Source organism: Dioscorea cayenensis, unplaced genomic scaffold, assembly GCF_009730915.1.
Source record: "Dioscorea cayenensis subsp. rotundata cultivar TDr96_F1 unplaced genomic scaffold, TDr96_F1_v2_PseudoChromosome.rev07_lg8_w22 25.fasta BLBR01000819.1, whole genome shotgun sequence".
Taxonomy (NCBI): Eukaryota; Viridiplantae; Streptophyta; class Magnoliopsida; order Dioscoreales; family Dioscoreaceae; genus Dioscorea; species Dioscorea cayenensis.
The window spans coordinates 11,586-27,164 of NW_024087210.1; the positions used below are offsets into that span (position 1 = coordinate 11,586).

At 35.4% G+C, this 15,579-nt stretch overlaps 1 pseudogene; it reads right to left on the reverse strand.

The window, feature by feature from the left end:
- Positions 1-2,245: 2,245 nt before the first annotated feature.
- On the reverse strand, positions 2,246-5,324 carry LOC120255071 (annotated as a pseudogene).
- Positions 5,325-15,579: the final 10,255 nt, after the last annotated feature.

The window sequence follows — 15,579 nt, forward strand, 5'->3', positions numbered from 1 at the left end:
CAGAGGAAACACTGGAGGGCAGAGCGTACCGCATGGTATGAACTCGCTCAGTCGAGATGAGCAACCCGAGAAAGAAGATCAACAGAGCAGTGAGAATCCGAGACCGAGACAGTAGGCTAAAGAGGGAGGAAGCGTGAGACCGAGGCACGTGACGAGGTCGGACGACCGCTGTCGTTGTCGTCGCCGAGCTTCAAACATCGATTCTTCATACGACTGTGACGCTGCAATAATGACATATAATCAAGACCGAGAAGAGTTCGACGAAGCGGTGAGTCGCGACCCGTAAGGAACGGAGAGTGTGCTCGAGTGGAACGCGGAGAGGTCAGCGCCAAGAATCGCGGTTCCGGAGGGATAAGCCGTGGAGATAATGTGTCGAGACGAGTTTCTTCAAAGAATAACATCGCGAATGACATCGCTAAAGGATGGAAGAGGGTCTCGATTGAGCAGTTAGTCGCGAACAGCCTTCAAAATCGTGACTGAAGACGCATCGAAATTCAAGGTACGTCGTGGCAGAAGTAGACCGAGTGCGAAGTTTTACAACATGTACATGTCGACAAGTAGATCCTTCTAAAGAATCAGTCGTCGCCATAAGGATCGCAGTCATCGACATACTCCCTAATCTGAACGCTCACGCTGTTGCACGTGAGTAAGATCCTCGTGAAAATGGCATACCGTCGAGCGCAGCTAGAATGCTCAAACATACGCTCTAAGTGTTCTCCACATTGCATGAGCAAGCGGAAGACGTCCAATTTCCATACGAATATCAATTTCACAAGACCGACGATGATAGTCATGGCACGGCGATCACTAAGTGTCCACGATGCATCGATGTGTATCGGTCGAGGGAGAAGTACTCGCCGACATGGCTAAACAAATCCATACCAAGAAGGCAATGCGAATGGTAGTAAACCATTCTTTTGTAGTTGGTACCATTTAATTTAATATCAATTGAGCTAGAAAATGTGGAGAAGATGATGCCAATAATAAATAAGAAAGGAAAGATTAAAAAGGAAAAAGCAAGTAGTCAGGGAGAGAGAGAGAGAGAGAATGTTTGAACAGCTCGGGTATTGAGCTGGCAGATTTTTGTTTTTGTGTTTTTTTAATAAATATATGTATTTATATATATATAGGATAAGTATAGATATATTATAATATATATAGATATATTTTAATATAGATACTATGGGTATATAGATATAGATATAGGATAAGTATAGATATATTATAATATATATAATATGGGTACTGGGAAAACGAATAAGGGTGGGAAACAAACGAATGGGATAATGCCAAATGCGTTGGAACTTGAGTGAGTGAAAAGGTGCGCCGGTCGGGAGTCAAGGAAAAGTTGATGTAGATGGCTTCATCCAGGTAGGAAGAATAATGGAATGTGTGGACTATAGAGCTCGGCGGTCGCTGGCGGAAGATGCAGGTGATGGCAATGGAAGGCTTTGGAGCTTGTTGGCAACGGAATGACGAGGCAAGCACTGGCTGGTGGCAACAGCGAAACTCGTATGAGTGTAGGATCGCGACAATAGTAGACACTGCGACGACGAAACACAAGTTTTCAGTTTTTTTTTTTTTAAACGGTAGTGCTTCAAGTAGACCGGACTTTCAAGGCTCGTCGGAGGACAGACAAAACTCTGTGACGAGTTAACAGGGCTTTCAAGGCTCGTCGGAGGACAGACAAAACTCGGTGACGAGTTAACAGGGCTTTCAAGGCTCATCGGAGGACGGACAAAAATTCGGTGACGAGCAAACAAAGTGGCTTACAAAACTCCTGTAACACAAAAACAAACGACGAACCAAACAAGCAACTTCGTCGTCAAAAACTGAACGGAGCAAAATTTCGACAATATCAACAGGCGTCTGATACCATGATAGACAAAATATGAGAGAAAGAATGAATTGTATGTTCATTAGACTGAAACTAACCCATATAAATACAAGAATGATGTATACAAGAGCATGTATACTTAACAGTATATACATATAAGTATACAGTATATATACAAGTAATATTATTACTCTAACAATCTTGATTGGTTGAGGTACAAATATATTCCTCAAACTATCTTATTATAACATCTCATAAATTTTAATTTTAAGTTATTTAATTCAAATCAAATTGATCTAACTCAAATAAAAATGTTTTTTCTTTAATTAAATATTTTTAAAAAAATTAACTCACACTCTAATCCCACACTCAAACATCCCAAATATGAAATTAAAAAAAAAAAAAATCTAATACCACAACCCTTTTTGTTATTAGGATCAGCAAATGCATTAAATTGAACCACATACATCAGCCATTTATAAGAAAAAAAGTACATCAATCACAAGTGCAATGAAGACACAACAAAGACAGATAAACAAATTGTAATAAAAACTACTCATTTAAACAGTTCAATAACCCAAGCCCCAGCAAAACTGAAATAAGGTTTCATAGCAGAAAAACCAGCTTGTTTAGCCATAGACTCAAATTCTTGTGCAGTCCTCTCTTTACCACCAGGATTATGAGCCAACATAATCATATCCAAATGAAACACACTATGTGCTGCATATGTATTCTCTGGTGCCACTGGAAGTATGCACTCTACCAGTATCACTTTTTCCATTTTTCAGGCAAAAGCTTTCCAACAATTTTTTTCAGTATTTTTCAAAACCATGCTCATCACTCCAATCATGTAGAATCCACTGTAAAAATTCAACAAGTTAGTAATGTTTATTTGTATAAGTAATAAAGGATATAATTTTTACTTGGTTAACGTTGCAAACAAAATAATATTTAGCATATAAAAGCTTAAATAAATAAATTAGTAAATAATTTTTTTTTCCATATTATCAGAGTTAAATGTCTTGACCATTCGGCTATTACAATAATGACTTAATTATTATTTTTAATTAATATATTTATTATTACAGATGTGCATAATTGTGTATAATGATGTACTCTCTTAGAAATGTATCTATTTACAGAATGGTCTTGAAGTTATTAAAAAAAAAATTAATTTACTTTGCCTAAGTTATTTAGGAAAATAAAAATATAAATCACCAATCATACCTAGAGGTGGGCACGGCCATCCGGCAACCCGGCCCGACTCTGGAACTGCCCCTCGCCGTCATCGACTCCCTGACGGGCGGACCAACAAATCATAATCGACCCATCATGGAGACGGGCCTGACATAAAGTTGTCTCATCTCAACCCTGGGGTCGGCTGGTTGACCCGCCGCCAGACACGGCTTAGACCGAGTTGAAACTCGGCCCTGCCCACCCGGTCCCCAACCTGCTTTTCGAATTTTTCTGATTTTTTAGAATTTTTTAATTATTTTTATTGGATGGGCTAACCCGGCCCAGCCCGCCGGGTCATCATGGAAACCGGCTCGGTTCCGGGCCCGGCTCTCGTGACCGCACGCCCAGAAGTTTAACAGGGCCAACCCGTCCCGGCGGGTTCTACACCTACGGAGCTGCAGGTCGGGTCGGTGCCGAGTGAACCGTAACTCGACGGATCGGATCAATCGGGTTAGTTAACTGGCCCATGCCCATCTCTAATCATACCTCCACAATAATACTAATTGATATATATATATATATATACACCGAGGAATCTCCAAGTGCAAGTCACCATCATGCCATCATATAAAGTCTTTATCCAGACAAAGTAGATTACATCCCATTCATTTTTTTAATTATTTTTGAAAAAAAATTTAAAAAAATTTTGAGGATCAAAACAAAGTACAAGTCCTTGTCTAATAAATATTTTAACAAGTTTTAATCAAATTTCTAAGTCTACAACAAAACTTCACACAACTCACCAAAAATATAATTCATGACCAAACCCATGACATCCAATCAAAATTCAAATCATGGAAAAATTAATAAAGAAATAAATAAGCAATGCCAGCACAACTTCAACTAATTAATTAAATATCATATCCAAATAAAAGTTCTGGCAAACCTCATTGACTTGAAACAGTGTATATAAAAACACTAACATAAAAATATAAGCAAAATTCTTTTTTCCCCCTTCTTTAATTAGATTAAGCTTTAATTAACCTTTAAGCAAACTCATTGTATATGCTAATAATGCATAACAACTTTTTATAAATTAATTAAAATGATAGTATTTGAAATAAATAAAAAGAAATGAAGAAAGAGACTCACCTTCATGAAAATGGCATCCCCACTTGGAACACTCTCAAACATATCCCCACCAATATGCTCCACACCTTCATCAAAAAAGCACACACAACCAGACAAATCTTGTTAGACCTCATATTTTCTTTAATTTCTAATTCATGAGCATTGTATAAATAATAATCGTTAAATTATTATCTTAACAGTTATAAATAAACATCACTAATGAAGAATTATCTATGGAAATATACAAATAACTTAAACCCATAAATATATATATATATATATATATATATTATGAAAAATTTATATTTTGATTATGTTAATCAAACATTAATAAAACCTACATCCACCTCTATTAATACAAATAATAGTAAAAAAATTTGTGTCATTTAAATAAGTGCTTCTAAATTCAAATATTTATATATTAAAACAACCTATCTTTATCTAAATCAACAACAACAAAATATATATATATATATAACAAAATTATATACAGATAAATAGGTACAAAGAAATATTACTTTGATGAAGGAACATGAAAAGGGTGAAAAGAAAAATACCTGGAATAGGGGCAGCTTCAGAGATAACATGAGGAAGATCAAAATTAATACCCTTAATATGCTTATGTTTAGCAACAACTTGAGCAAGAGTACCACCAACACCACCACCAACATCAACAAGCACCTTCACATCATCAAACCCTCTATACTTTTTAAGAATTCTCTTCATTATGATAGCTGAATGATTCTTCATGCCTTCATTAAAGACCTTATTGAACCTTGGATCAGTACCATGGTACTCAAACGAAGTCATACCATGAGCCATGTTGAAGGGTATCCCTCCATTAAGGACAGTGTCCTTAAGATAGTACCAGCTTTCCATTAAGACCTTGTCTTGGTTCATCAGGCCAAGAGCGGATAGAGTGAAGCCATCTTCGTTTTGGGCGAGGTATTTGACGACGGGGGCGGCGGCGTAACGGTGGGTGACGGCGCCGGAGATGGGGTCAGTGGAGAGGGAGCAGGTGAGGATAGAGTAGCTGGAGAGGAGACGGAGGATGCGGTCAAGCATGATTGGGGTTGAAGGAGTGGAGGAAGGGAGGAGGGAAGTGATTTCGGTGGCGGAGAGGGAGTTGGGGGAGGCGGCGGAGATGATGTTGAAGAGGTTGAGTTCGATGGCGGCTTTGAAAGTCCAATTTGCAAATAATAATACATATATGGAGGCATGCTTCGCATGGAGTATAAGTATTTTAAAAAATACTTATACACATATATATACACACATATATGTATAAGTATTTTAAAAAATATTATTGTATTTAAATATTTGTTGGCAACAAGCAACAAGCAACAAGCAACAATCTAGAGTTATTTAAGTATGATGTTTTTTTAAGACCAATTTGCAAATAATAATTGAACATAAATTTTTGTTTTGGTTTTTATATAAGCAAATTAAAAAAATTAATGACATCAAAATATAAAATACAAAATATGAGAGATAGTGAAACTCTATAAATTAAATGCATATTTAAAATGTATAATACCTGAATTGTTCTCTCTACTTAGGTCACTCTGCCCTTTTAGTCCCTTTACTCAGAAATGCTCACAATAAGTTCATTTTCAAGAATAGAGAGACTAACTTGGAGCATTTCTGAATAGAGGGACCCAAAGAGCAGAGTGACCTATGTAGAGGGACCATTTAGGTTATTCTACCTATTTAAAAACTATGATTACGGAACCAAGACTTATTCATAGGGGGAGCTGAGAGTAAAATGCCAAAAAAACTATTTCAGTCAACATAAAATGTTTATCTATGCTCCTCATAAGAGGTAACTGAATACGATGAGTTTGCATTTTTCAAAAATATTGTAGAATTGCTTCATTGTTAATAGTTGCAAAAACCTCTTTCTCAATATAGACAATCATGCATTTTGCTATATAGATTTAACACTAAACATTATTTAGTTATACATATATAAATTATGAATTTATGATACATATTAATATTTGATATTTGATATTTTCAACATTTTAACTCATTAAGGCATTTAATCGAACACATTGTAGGCATATTTACAAAAATGAAGTTTATCATTCATGTTCTATTTAATTCACCCATAAATTCAATTAATAAAATTTTTATAATTTTTTAAAGTTATTTAAATGTTAATTTATATTTTAGTTTATAAAAATTAAGTGTCAAACAATAATTTTAAAAAAATTCTACTAATAATATAATTTTATATATTATATAAATTAATTGGTTTTTTAAAGTAATTTATAACATATCCATAGATTAAATAATAATTTTTGTAAATATTTTTAAAAATATTATTATATTTTAGACTATAGCTATTAATTTGTAAAAAAAATGATTTGTTTTTAAATAAAAATAAAAACCTAAAAATTATTAAAAAAAAATTCTATGAAGATATAGTGATAAAGAGAGATATTTAAAAAATTAAAAAAAAATCAATGAAGAATTAAAGATAGAGAGAGATTTTAAAAAAAATCTATGATTATATATATATATATATATATGGAGAGAGAGAGAGAGAGAGAGAGAGAGAGAGAGAGAGAGAAGTAAAAAACCTGAGAGGGGTTCGGCGGGGAGAGGGGGCGGACTTGGCGGAGAGAGATTGAGAGAAAAAGAGAGAGAGAGAGAGAGAGAGAGAGAGAGAGAGAGAGAGAGAGAAGTATAAGAAAGAGAGGTGGGGTCGACCGGCTACAAGTGCTCTGGGTTGCTGGCCAAGGAGTGGAGGTTCGGAGGAGGGGCTGCTGGCCGGGCTGAGAGGGGGCGGATTCTGGCTGATTCTGTGTTTTCCGGCCAAGCAAAGAACATCTCCAGTGCCGAGGGGGGGCTGAAGCCCCTGCTAGCCCCCCCTTGGTTCCGTCCCTAACAATACTAACTTCATTAATTTTGATTTTGATTTTTTTTAATGAATTGTACAAGAGGATGTAATAGCTATTATTGTGTAGTTAATTTGTTTTACTTTTTTTTGTTTCTTTTTCTATTTTTTTTTTTTAACTTTTTTTATTGATTCTCCTTGTGGATATTGTCTCATTTGCATTTGTTTTAGGTTAATTTTTTTGGGTAAATTTTTTTGGGTAAATCATTGAATTTTGGTCAAAATATTATTTTAATCATTGAATTTTGGTCAAAATATTATTTTGATCACTGAATTTTTAATTTGTTTTTGTTGTTGCCTAGATACAATAGTGAATTTATATGTGATTGACCTTAAGCTTGTAGACCTTCGAACTCGGAGGTTGATCGAAAGATGTTTGAGTTACTTTTCCTTAAAATGTTGAGACTTATAACAATGTGGAGTTAGTGAAGAATAAATGCTAGTCTTTCCCTTCGATGACCACAACGAAAATCTCCTCTTAGTTTAAATGAGAGATGCTATTTGTAGTTGTAGGGTTAACAGTTACATAACAAGTAAATGCTTTACATGTTTGAGATCCTGAGTGTTATATGAGATAGTGGGTATTACATGGTTTAATGGAAGTTTGACTCAGTCTACATCAGTTGCTTCCCACTTCTATCTTTAGGGTTAGAATCCTAAGGATGGAGGTAAGTCTTTATCTGCTTCAAACTTTAAAACTTCCTTTAAACCCTGATAATAATAATAATAATAATAATAATAATAATAATAATTTTAAAATTTACCCATGGATAAGATACAAATAATATATTTAAATTTATCCCTAGATAATATGGGTGGATAAAGCTGTAATATGCTTGAATTTATTTTTATCAAATAAAATATAGTCAATAAAGATTTCTCTTTTTCTTATTGAGTTCAACTCAAATTTGAACTATTATCTTTTTACCTCAAGTCTCCATTGTGGGATCGAAAATATGCATCTGGCATCTTATTTATGAAAAGGACACCAGATGATACATCGAAGCACAAATGTCATATTTATTTTGTGAGTTCTTCCATTCCTAATAGAGGCAAGCCTCTATTATTAATTACCCTAGATTAGAAATCTTAGGAACCTCTGATTAAGAGCAAAAAAGTACAAGTAAAAGCAAGAAAATTGGCGAATTATGAAATATGTTATTTTATTATATAAACATATTTATTACATCATTTATATATATATATATATTTATTGTCGCTGCCTGTGCCTTGTCACTGCATTGCCTGCCGTTGCCTGTGCCTGCCTTGTTGCCATTTCGAGATATATATCTCATTATTGCCTTGAAATTCACCACTGGTTGTGCTTTTATCACTGCACCGTATGTCATTTTGAAATATCTTTCTCATAAATTATGTCTCGTCTCCATCTTCCATATATTTCCTAAAATCTACCGTTTCCTTGATCATTCTTGTTATTGCTTCAAGTAATCTTGTCATTGCTATCTTCTTCGTTTTTTTTTATTTTCTGCATACCCCTTAGTTCTCTTCATAATTTCTATCATTATAGTCAGTATCACCAACCTCTTTGCTGTTGCTAAACCTTATGCTAGTTGATACGATGAAGCTCTTTTTTTAATGCAAGTGAGTATATATGCATTTTATTATCCTTGATCGTGCATACCTCCCCATCTGTTATTCCATCAACTTTGAGGGTGTCCAAGACTTGTCTCACAGACTAGATATCTATGTATTATGGCTTCTATATTTGGAATGCTTTATTGAATGATTCGGATATTTTTATCTCAGGATGGTCTTGGATTCCTTCCGACACCTTAGCATCATATATAGGTTTCTAATAAATAAATATGTATGCAATTAAACATACATGCCTTTCATTCAATGTGCATGGTGAGACTCTAAGTTTATCATTATCACCTCATGTACAAAGATGGGCCGATTATTTCATTTTTTGTTTTTTTTGTTTTTTTTTAACAGATGGAGAGGCTATCCCACAAAAAATAAAAAAATAAAAAAATATAAAATCAAATCAAATAAAAAGAAAAAGCAAATTCAAAAATCAAAAAGAAAAACAAATAAAAATAAAAATAAGATAGAAATAAAAAAAATCGAGAAAAAATCATTGAAAAAGGGCTTTGTTGCAAAATTTATGGAGAAATGTGAAGGAAAAAATAAGAAAATATATTTGAGGACATACATACATGCAAAATTGTGAACATGTGTGAAAAAATGAAAGCTAGTGGGTTTAACTGCAAAAAACCATGAAAAATAGGAAAATATGGTAGTTTAGGGGTTATTTGCAAATATTGAAGAAGTGTGGAAAAAAAGAAAAAAAAGTTAGAGGGCTAGTTGCGTAAGAATTATGAAAGTTAAAGGGTTTAATTGCAAGAAACTATGAAAAATAGGAAAACATAGAAGTTTGGGAGTTATTTGCAAATTTTGAAGAAATAAAAAAAAGGGGAGTTAGGGGGCCTAGTAGCATAAATGTTTAAATTCAAAGGAATTTAGAGGATTAATGGGCAAAAAACTACATGAGGGCAATACCTTGTAGTGGGTTAGGAAGAGCTTCTTCAATCTCAATATTTTCCTCTACTCCAATGTTGTCTTCCATCTCAATATTGTCATTGCCAATTTCAATGTTTTCTCCGGCGCAGGCACTTAAATCTTGTGCATTTACTTGATTTAGATATAAGACGTCGTCAAGTTCATTAAAGATGTATTGATAAAAAAGAAGGAGAGAGAGAGATATTTCTTACCATCATGGGAGCTCATGTGCATCTCTAGATCTAATGGGGGAGCATCATCAATTCTTGGAGGACTTTGAATAGCCCTAACATTGTCTAATGGGGTGTCAAGAATTTGTATGCCTATATTGGAGATAGACTTTGAGTTAAATAAAAGTGTGAAATTACAAAGTTTGATTTTGAATCAAAATCAAAATTTGGACTTTGAGTCAAATAAAAAGTGTGAAATTAGAAAGTTTGACTTTGAGTCAAATTTGGATTTTGAGTCGAATAAAAACCACAAAGTTTGACTTTTGACTCATTTCAGAAAAAGCAAATTAAAAATCATATTTTTTTGAAAAAAATCGAAAAAGAAAAAAATCAGATCGTTGAAAAAAGTTAAAAAAAGAAAAAAAGAGTTTAAATTTTTAAAAAGGAAAAAAAGAGGACGTAAATGTAAAGGAAAAAGTTCCTGGGGATTTTTTTGAAAAAAACTTTTGTGGAGGAAAAGAAATAAAGGAAGAAAGTTGGTTTTTGTCTTTAAAAAAAAAAACTAAAACTAAAACTAATAATAGAGAAATGAATAAATGAATAAGCAAATAGATAAAGTTGATATACCTTTAGTCCTTTGTCGTTTTGATGGGACAACTGGGTCAGCAGTGGGATCAATGTCATCAATGAATATACTTTCATTGATAAATCTGTGGCCCTTTGAAGATTGCCCTTGCTCACTATTAATGGTTCTCTTGTCTTTGAAGTCATCTTGGATCAACAACGAATGTCTCTGTTGGAAAAAAGCTTAAACAGTCCTCAACCATTTCTGTGTATAACCAAGTATAAGTCTCCCTTCTCTGTCATGCACAGGAATGTAGAATGCGCTAAACGTCTTCTGGCGGGAAAGATGAAGCCAGTACCCCGCAAGAATCCCAAGAGAAGAAGCTCTCCTAGGAACATCAATGTATGCCGGAGTATGTTGATCGTATCCAAATTAGCGCCCAAATCGGTGTGGATTATAAGTTTCTGTAAAAAGATCTCCTGAACACCGAAGCGGAAGAACTCCACAATGAAGATTCATCACATATTCCGTGGATTATAAGGTCTAGTCGGGTATCTGAAATATCAAACTACCTCGTCATTATGATATATGAACGAAAAAGGGCGAGATATGAAATTGCTTTCACGTCGGATAAAGTTCCTCACATATATAGGATTGACAAACGGAGTTACGCTGGAATTCATAAATTGCAGCATCTTCGGTATTCTTAGCAACCCTGGGATACTTGAGGTATTCTCATCTATTTTCCTCTTGAGATATATGCTTCGGAAATAATAACCCGCCCAAGCATACAAGAAATGGGCAGGGAATATTGTGGTGGAGAATCTGGGCCCTCTTCTGTGTTTAGCCATGGCATTTAAGCCCAAGTATAAGCGCTCTAGAACTGCATGTGTAAAAGCTACTCTCCTCTTATGCGCGATGTTGCATGCCATCATAAAAACTCCTAGTCTAATTACATTACGATCACCCGGCATAATAAAAAAGCAAATCCAAAGTGCTATAAAAGCAACTAGATCTGCTTTGAAAATAGGTTTTGGAGGAGGATTAGACGCCAATCTATAACGGGAGCTATGTCTTGATCTCCTGAAGAACTCCACCCAATCCTCAAAGAATACATCTTCATTGATGCTTTGTCTTGAGAGCCATTGAAAGATGTCGAAAAGAATTCTTAAAATAGAAAGTTCAGGGTCATATCTCCGGCAGATTGTGTCATTAGGAGGTATGACTTCATCATAGATGTCTCCGGTGATTGGAAGTCCTCCCAATTCCTTGATGTCCCATAATGAAATCCCAACTTCTCCGTGCAAGAAGTGGAAAGTGTTAGTATCGGGACACCATAGCTCTACTAGCGCTTTATAAAAGTTTATGTCAAAATCATAGCGACCGACTGAAGCCACAATCCCACCTATCAATTCTGTTTCAGATAGCTCGTTGGAGTAGTTATTGATTATGAATTTGGCCCACTCTGCATAATATGGAAGATCGATTAAACTATTTTAGATAGGCTCCCTACCCTTCCATCCCGGGCGGTGGTTGATGATTCTGGATCCAAGGGTTTCGAATGTCTTTAAATCTTTCACTTCTCCTTCAGGTTTCAAGCAAATTACATCAGTTATGCCGTCTTCAAACCAACGATTCGTGGATAATTTGCCAATAGCCATACGATTTGGATAGCACTTCACCCACTCTGATTGTTCTTCTCCTTCATATATGATTGCGGGTTCGGCTTCAGAATCAAACATAGGAGTGTGGCGCATGAAGGCTTGACCTTGGGGAACCCTCATTGTAATTTTTGGTTCATATCCCAAAAAAAGGTTGAGATGTATTGGCCATGACAAAAAGAAAGGATTGGGGATTCCTACTTCTCTCACCTGCACTCACTAAAGAGAATTTCGTGAGACAAGTAGGAAGGGGGCATTTGTTATATATAAATAATATAATGCATGTCCTAATAAAACTCAATGTCCTAATGGAAACCAAATTCTAATTTAATTTAAATTCTAATATATCCTAATCATAGATATATTTAGAATTAAAATTTAAATCTCCTAATCTTAATTGATTATTTGGTTGTCTTGGACTAGGATGCAAATTCCAAGGTAAATACAAAATGCAAATTACAAAATTGCACTTGAGAACATATCTCGAAGCAGAAAATGAAAATTACAAAATTCCCCTTGAGAACATATCTCGAGGCAAAAATGAAAATTAAAAAAAAATTCCCCTTGAGAATACATATCTCGAGGCAATCTCAAATTTCAGGATAGCCCAAATACACATCTCGAGGCAATCTTAAATTTTATGTGGCTTAAGAGCAAATCTCGAGGCAATCTGAGAAATGCAAATTCCGAAGAACCTAACACACATCTCGAGGCGAATTTGTATTAAGTGAATTAAAAAAAAAATAATAATAATAAACAATAATAATAATATAATAATAAATAATAATATAACAAAATATATATATATATATATATATAATAATAATAAAATATATATATATATATATATATAAACAAGAGAGATTTAAAATTTAAAATTTAAAATTTAAAATTTGAAATTTGAAATTTGAAATTTGAAATAAAAAATAATAAAATAATAAAAAAAATTGATCCGATCCCTACCCTACTCGCTAGATCTCATGGGAAAATGGGATTCGAATAAGGATGAGGGGGTTTTGGGGTTAAAAATAAAAAGAGAAGAGAAGAATTGAGGAGGGATTCAAATTTTTGAAAGAAATTCAGAGGAAAAATAATTAAGAGAAGAAAAAAAGGATAATAATAAAATAATAATATAATAAATAATAATAAATAAGTAACAAATAATAAAAATAATAAACTAAAAATAATAATAATAAACTAAAAAAATTTAAATTAAACTAAATTAAAAAAAATTAATTAATTAAATTTTCAAATTTGAAATTTGAAATTAATTAAAATTGGAAATTCGAAATTTAAAAGTTGGGTTTTATTCGTTATGATTCGCAGGGAGAGGTTAAGATGAGGATAAGGACGGGCTGGTGTTTTTTTAAAAGGGAAGGAAGAGCAGAGGATAAAGAGAGGAGGAGACCAAAAAAAATCTCTAAAAAAAAAAGAAAGAAGCTTTAAGGTTTTTTATCTCTTCCCCTATGCTTCCATCTATATATATATATATATATATAAAAAGGAAAATAAAAAAGAGAAGAATTCTAACGCCGATGCTCGCTACCGCTTGACGCTGCTGTTACCGCCGCTGCCAACGCCGCTGTTCGGTCAAGGAGGTCGCGATACGGTTGAATGGTCGAAATAATGCCGCCAACCATGTTCGTATCCGCCGCCTCTACCGCCGCCATCTCGATGCTCGCCGCACGACGTCGAAGGAACCGAGGTTCAATTGCCCAACTGCACCTTTAACAGTGGAGCTGCAGGAGTTGAGCTGACTTTTGGCACGATATCTTAGTCAGTGCAGTTTGTCAGGAGACCTGCGCCTATGGAGGAGAACTTGACAGTCCCGCAGCTTCCATCCAAAGGTCGTCGTCCCAATGTGATTATTCCTGCAACTGGCGAGGACGTTGCTGTCAAGGACTCACCAAGAGTATCCGCATTTGAGAGGCTATCCCACCCTAAAAGGGTAATTCACATGAATGGTGATGATGATGATGATGATGATGAACCCACCTTTACCATTACAACAAAGGAGCGGGAAAGCGGAATTTTCCACGCATCTGATGAAGACACACCAAAGAAGAAAAGTGTGTTTTCGAGGCTCACACAAAAGAAAGTCAAGATTCCATAACAAAGGCTGGATTTTGTGTTGTTCCAATGCCACAAAAATAATCAAATGAGTACCTTCAACAACTCATTTGAACCTCTTAACCTGGTGAAGAAGAACGCAACCACTGCAGACCTGCGTCCCCAACTGAGTGAAACAAAGTTGGTAGACCTCCAAAGTCCTATCACAGGAATTCATTTGGTCAGAACCTGTATAAGATCTATACAGCATCAAGAAAATTGCAGTTAGAGAAGATGAGACCAAGAGAATTTTATCAAAAGAAGAAGCAATTGATTTCAACAACGCAGAAGACGGTGTTTGACCGGTTAGCTCCTGCGAGAACTCAACCCAAGATTTCTCGTTCTAAATTTCAATGGAGGAGGGAAATGAAAGATGAAGAAATGTCTGATGCAGATGTGGAAGTACACACTTACCAGATGGTTACTGAAGCAAGAGGAGATCTTGCACCCGAACAAGAACAACCGGGGCCTGTTACAAGATCCAGCAGAAGGGTAGCAGACTCCCTGAATGGAGAAGTAGGTTCCAGCCATGTGCCGCCATATGAGGAGCAAGGGATAGGGACTAGCCTTCCACTACTCCATGTACCAAGGAAATACAAAGAAGTACAACCGCTAAATGAAGATGAAGAGGATGAACCTGTCTTTATTCCTCAAAAGGGACACTGTGATACTAAATATCAAAGACTCAATGACAACATGGCAATGTTGATGGGGTCAATGTTACAAATGCGGAAACAAATTAAAATCCTCATGGAAAATCAACCTGAACAACCAGGAAAATCAAGGAGTCCAACCCGACGGCCGAGAGAAGCCCTGAGGCCAGTTGAGTAAGGGGTAACCCACGGTTTCCTATGGAGAATGTGCAGAGGTCAAGAAGTCCAACACCACTTCCAAAGGAAACCTTCAGGCCAGCAGAACATGGGGGAACCTCTTATGCTCCCGTTCAGGAACAATCAACTGTAATGACTTGGGAGGAGATACAGAGAATGGTAGTTGCTGAATTAAATCAAGCCAAAGGAATTGAGACAAAGACAGATGGAGACAAACCCTATCTCAGCTACCACGACCTAGTCCCCTACCCCAAGGGATATAATGTTCCTAAATTCAAGCAATTTACCGGGATTGGCAATCCTGACCAACATTTGGCTCATTTTGTGATGGCTTGTGGAGATACAAGTGCGAAGCCATCACTCCTCCTCAGATAGTTCTCTGCAAGTCTCGCAGGAGTAGCATTTAAATGGTATGAAAATCTACAACCTGAGTCATTCCAAACATGGCAACAACTGAAAGATGTCTTTCGAGTTCGGTTTGGGGGCATAAGTGACAAAATCACAATTGCTGACCTCGTAGCCATTCACCAGAACAAAGATGAAAAAGTGGTCGATTACATTATGAGATGGAGGAACTTGAGCATTAAATGTGAACAACCACTCGATCAATAGCAGGCACTGGGTTTATTACTCGGGAACATTGATAGTTGGATGTCACATTTCTTGAGTACATCT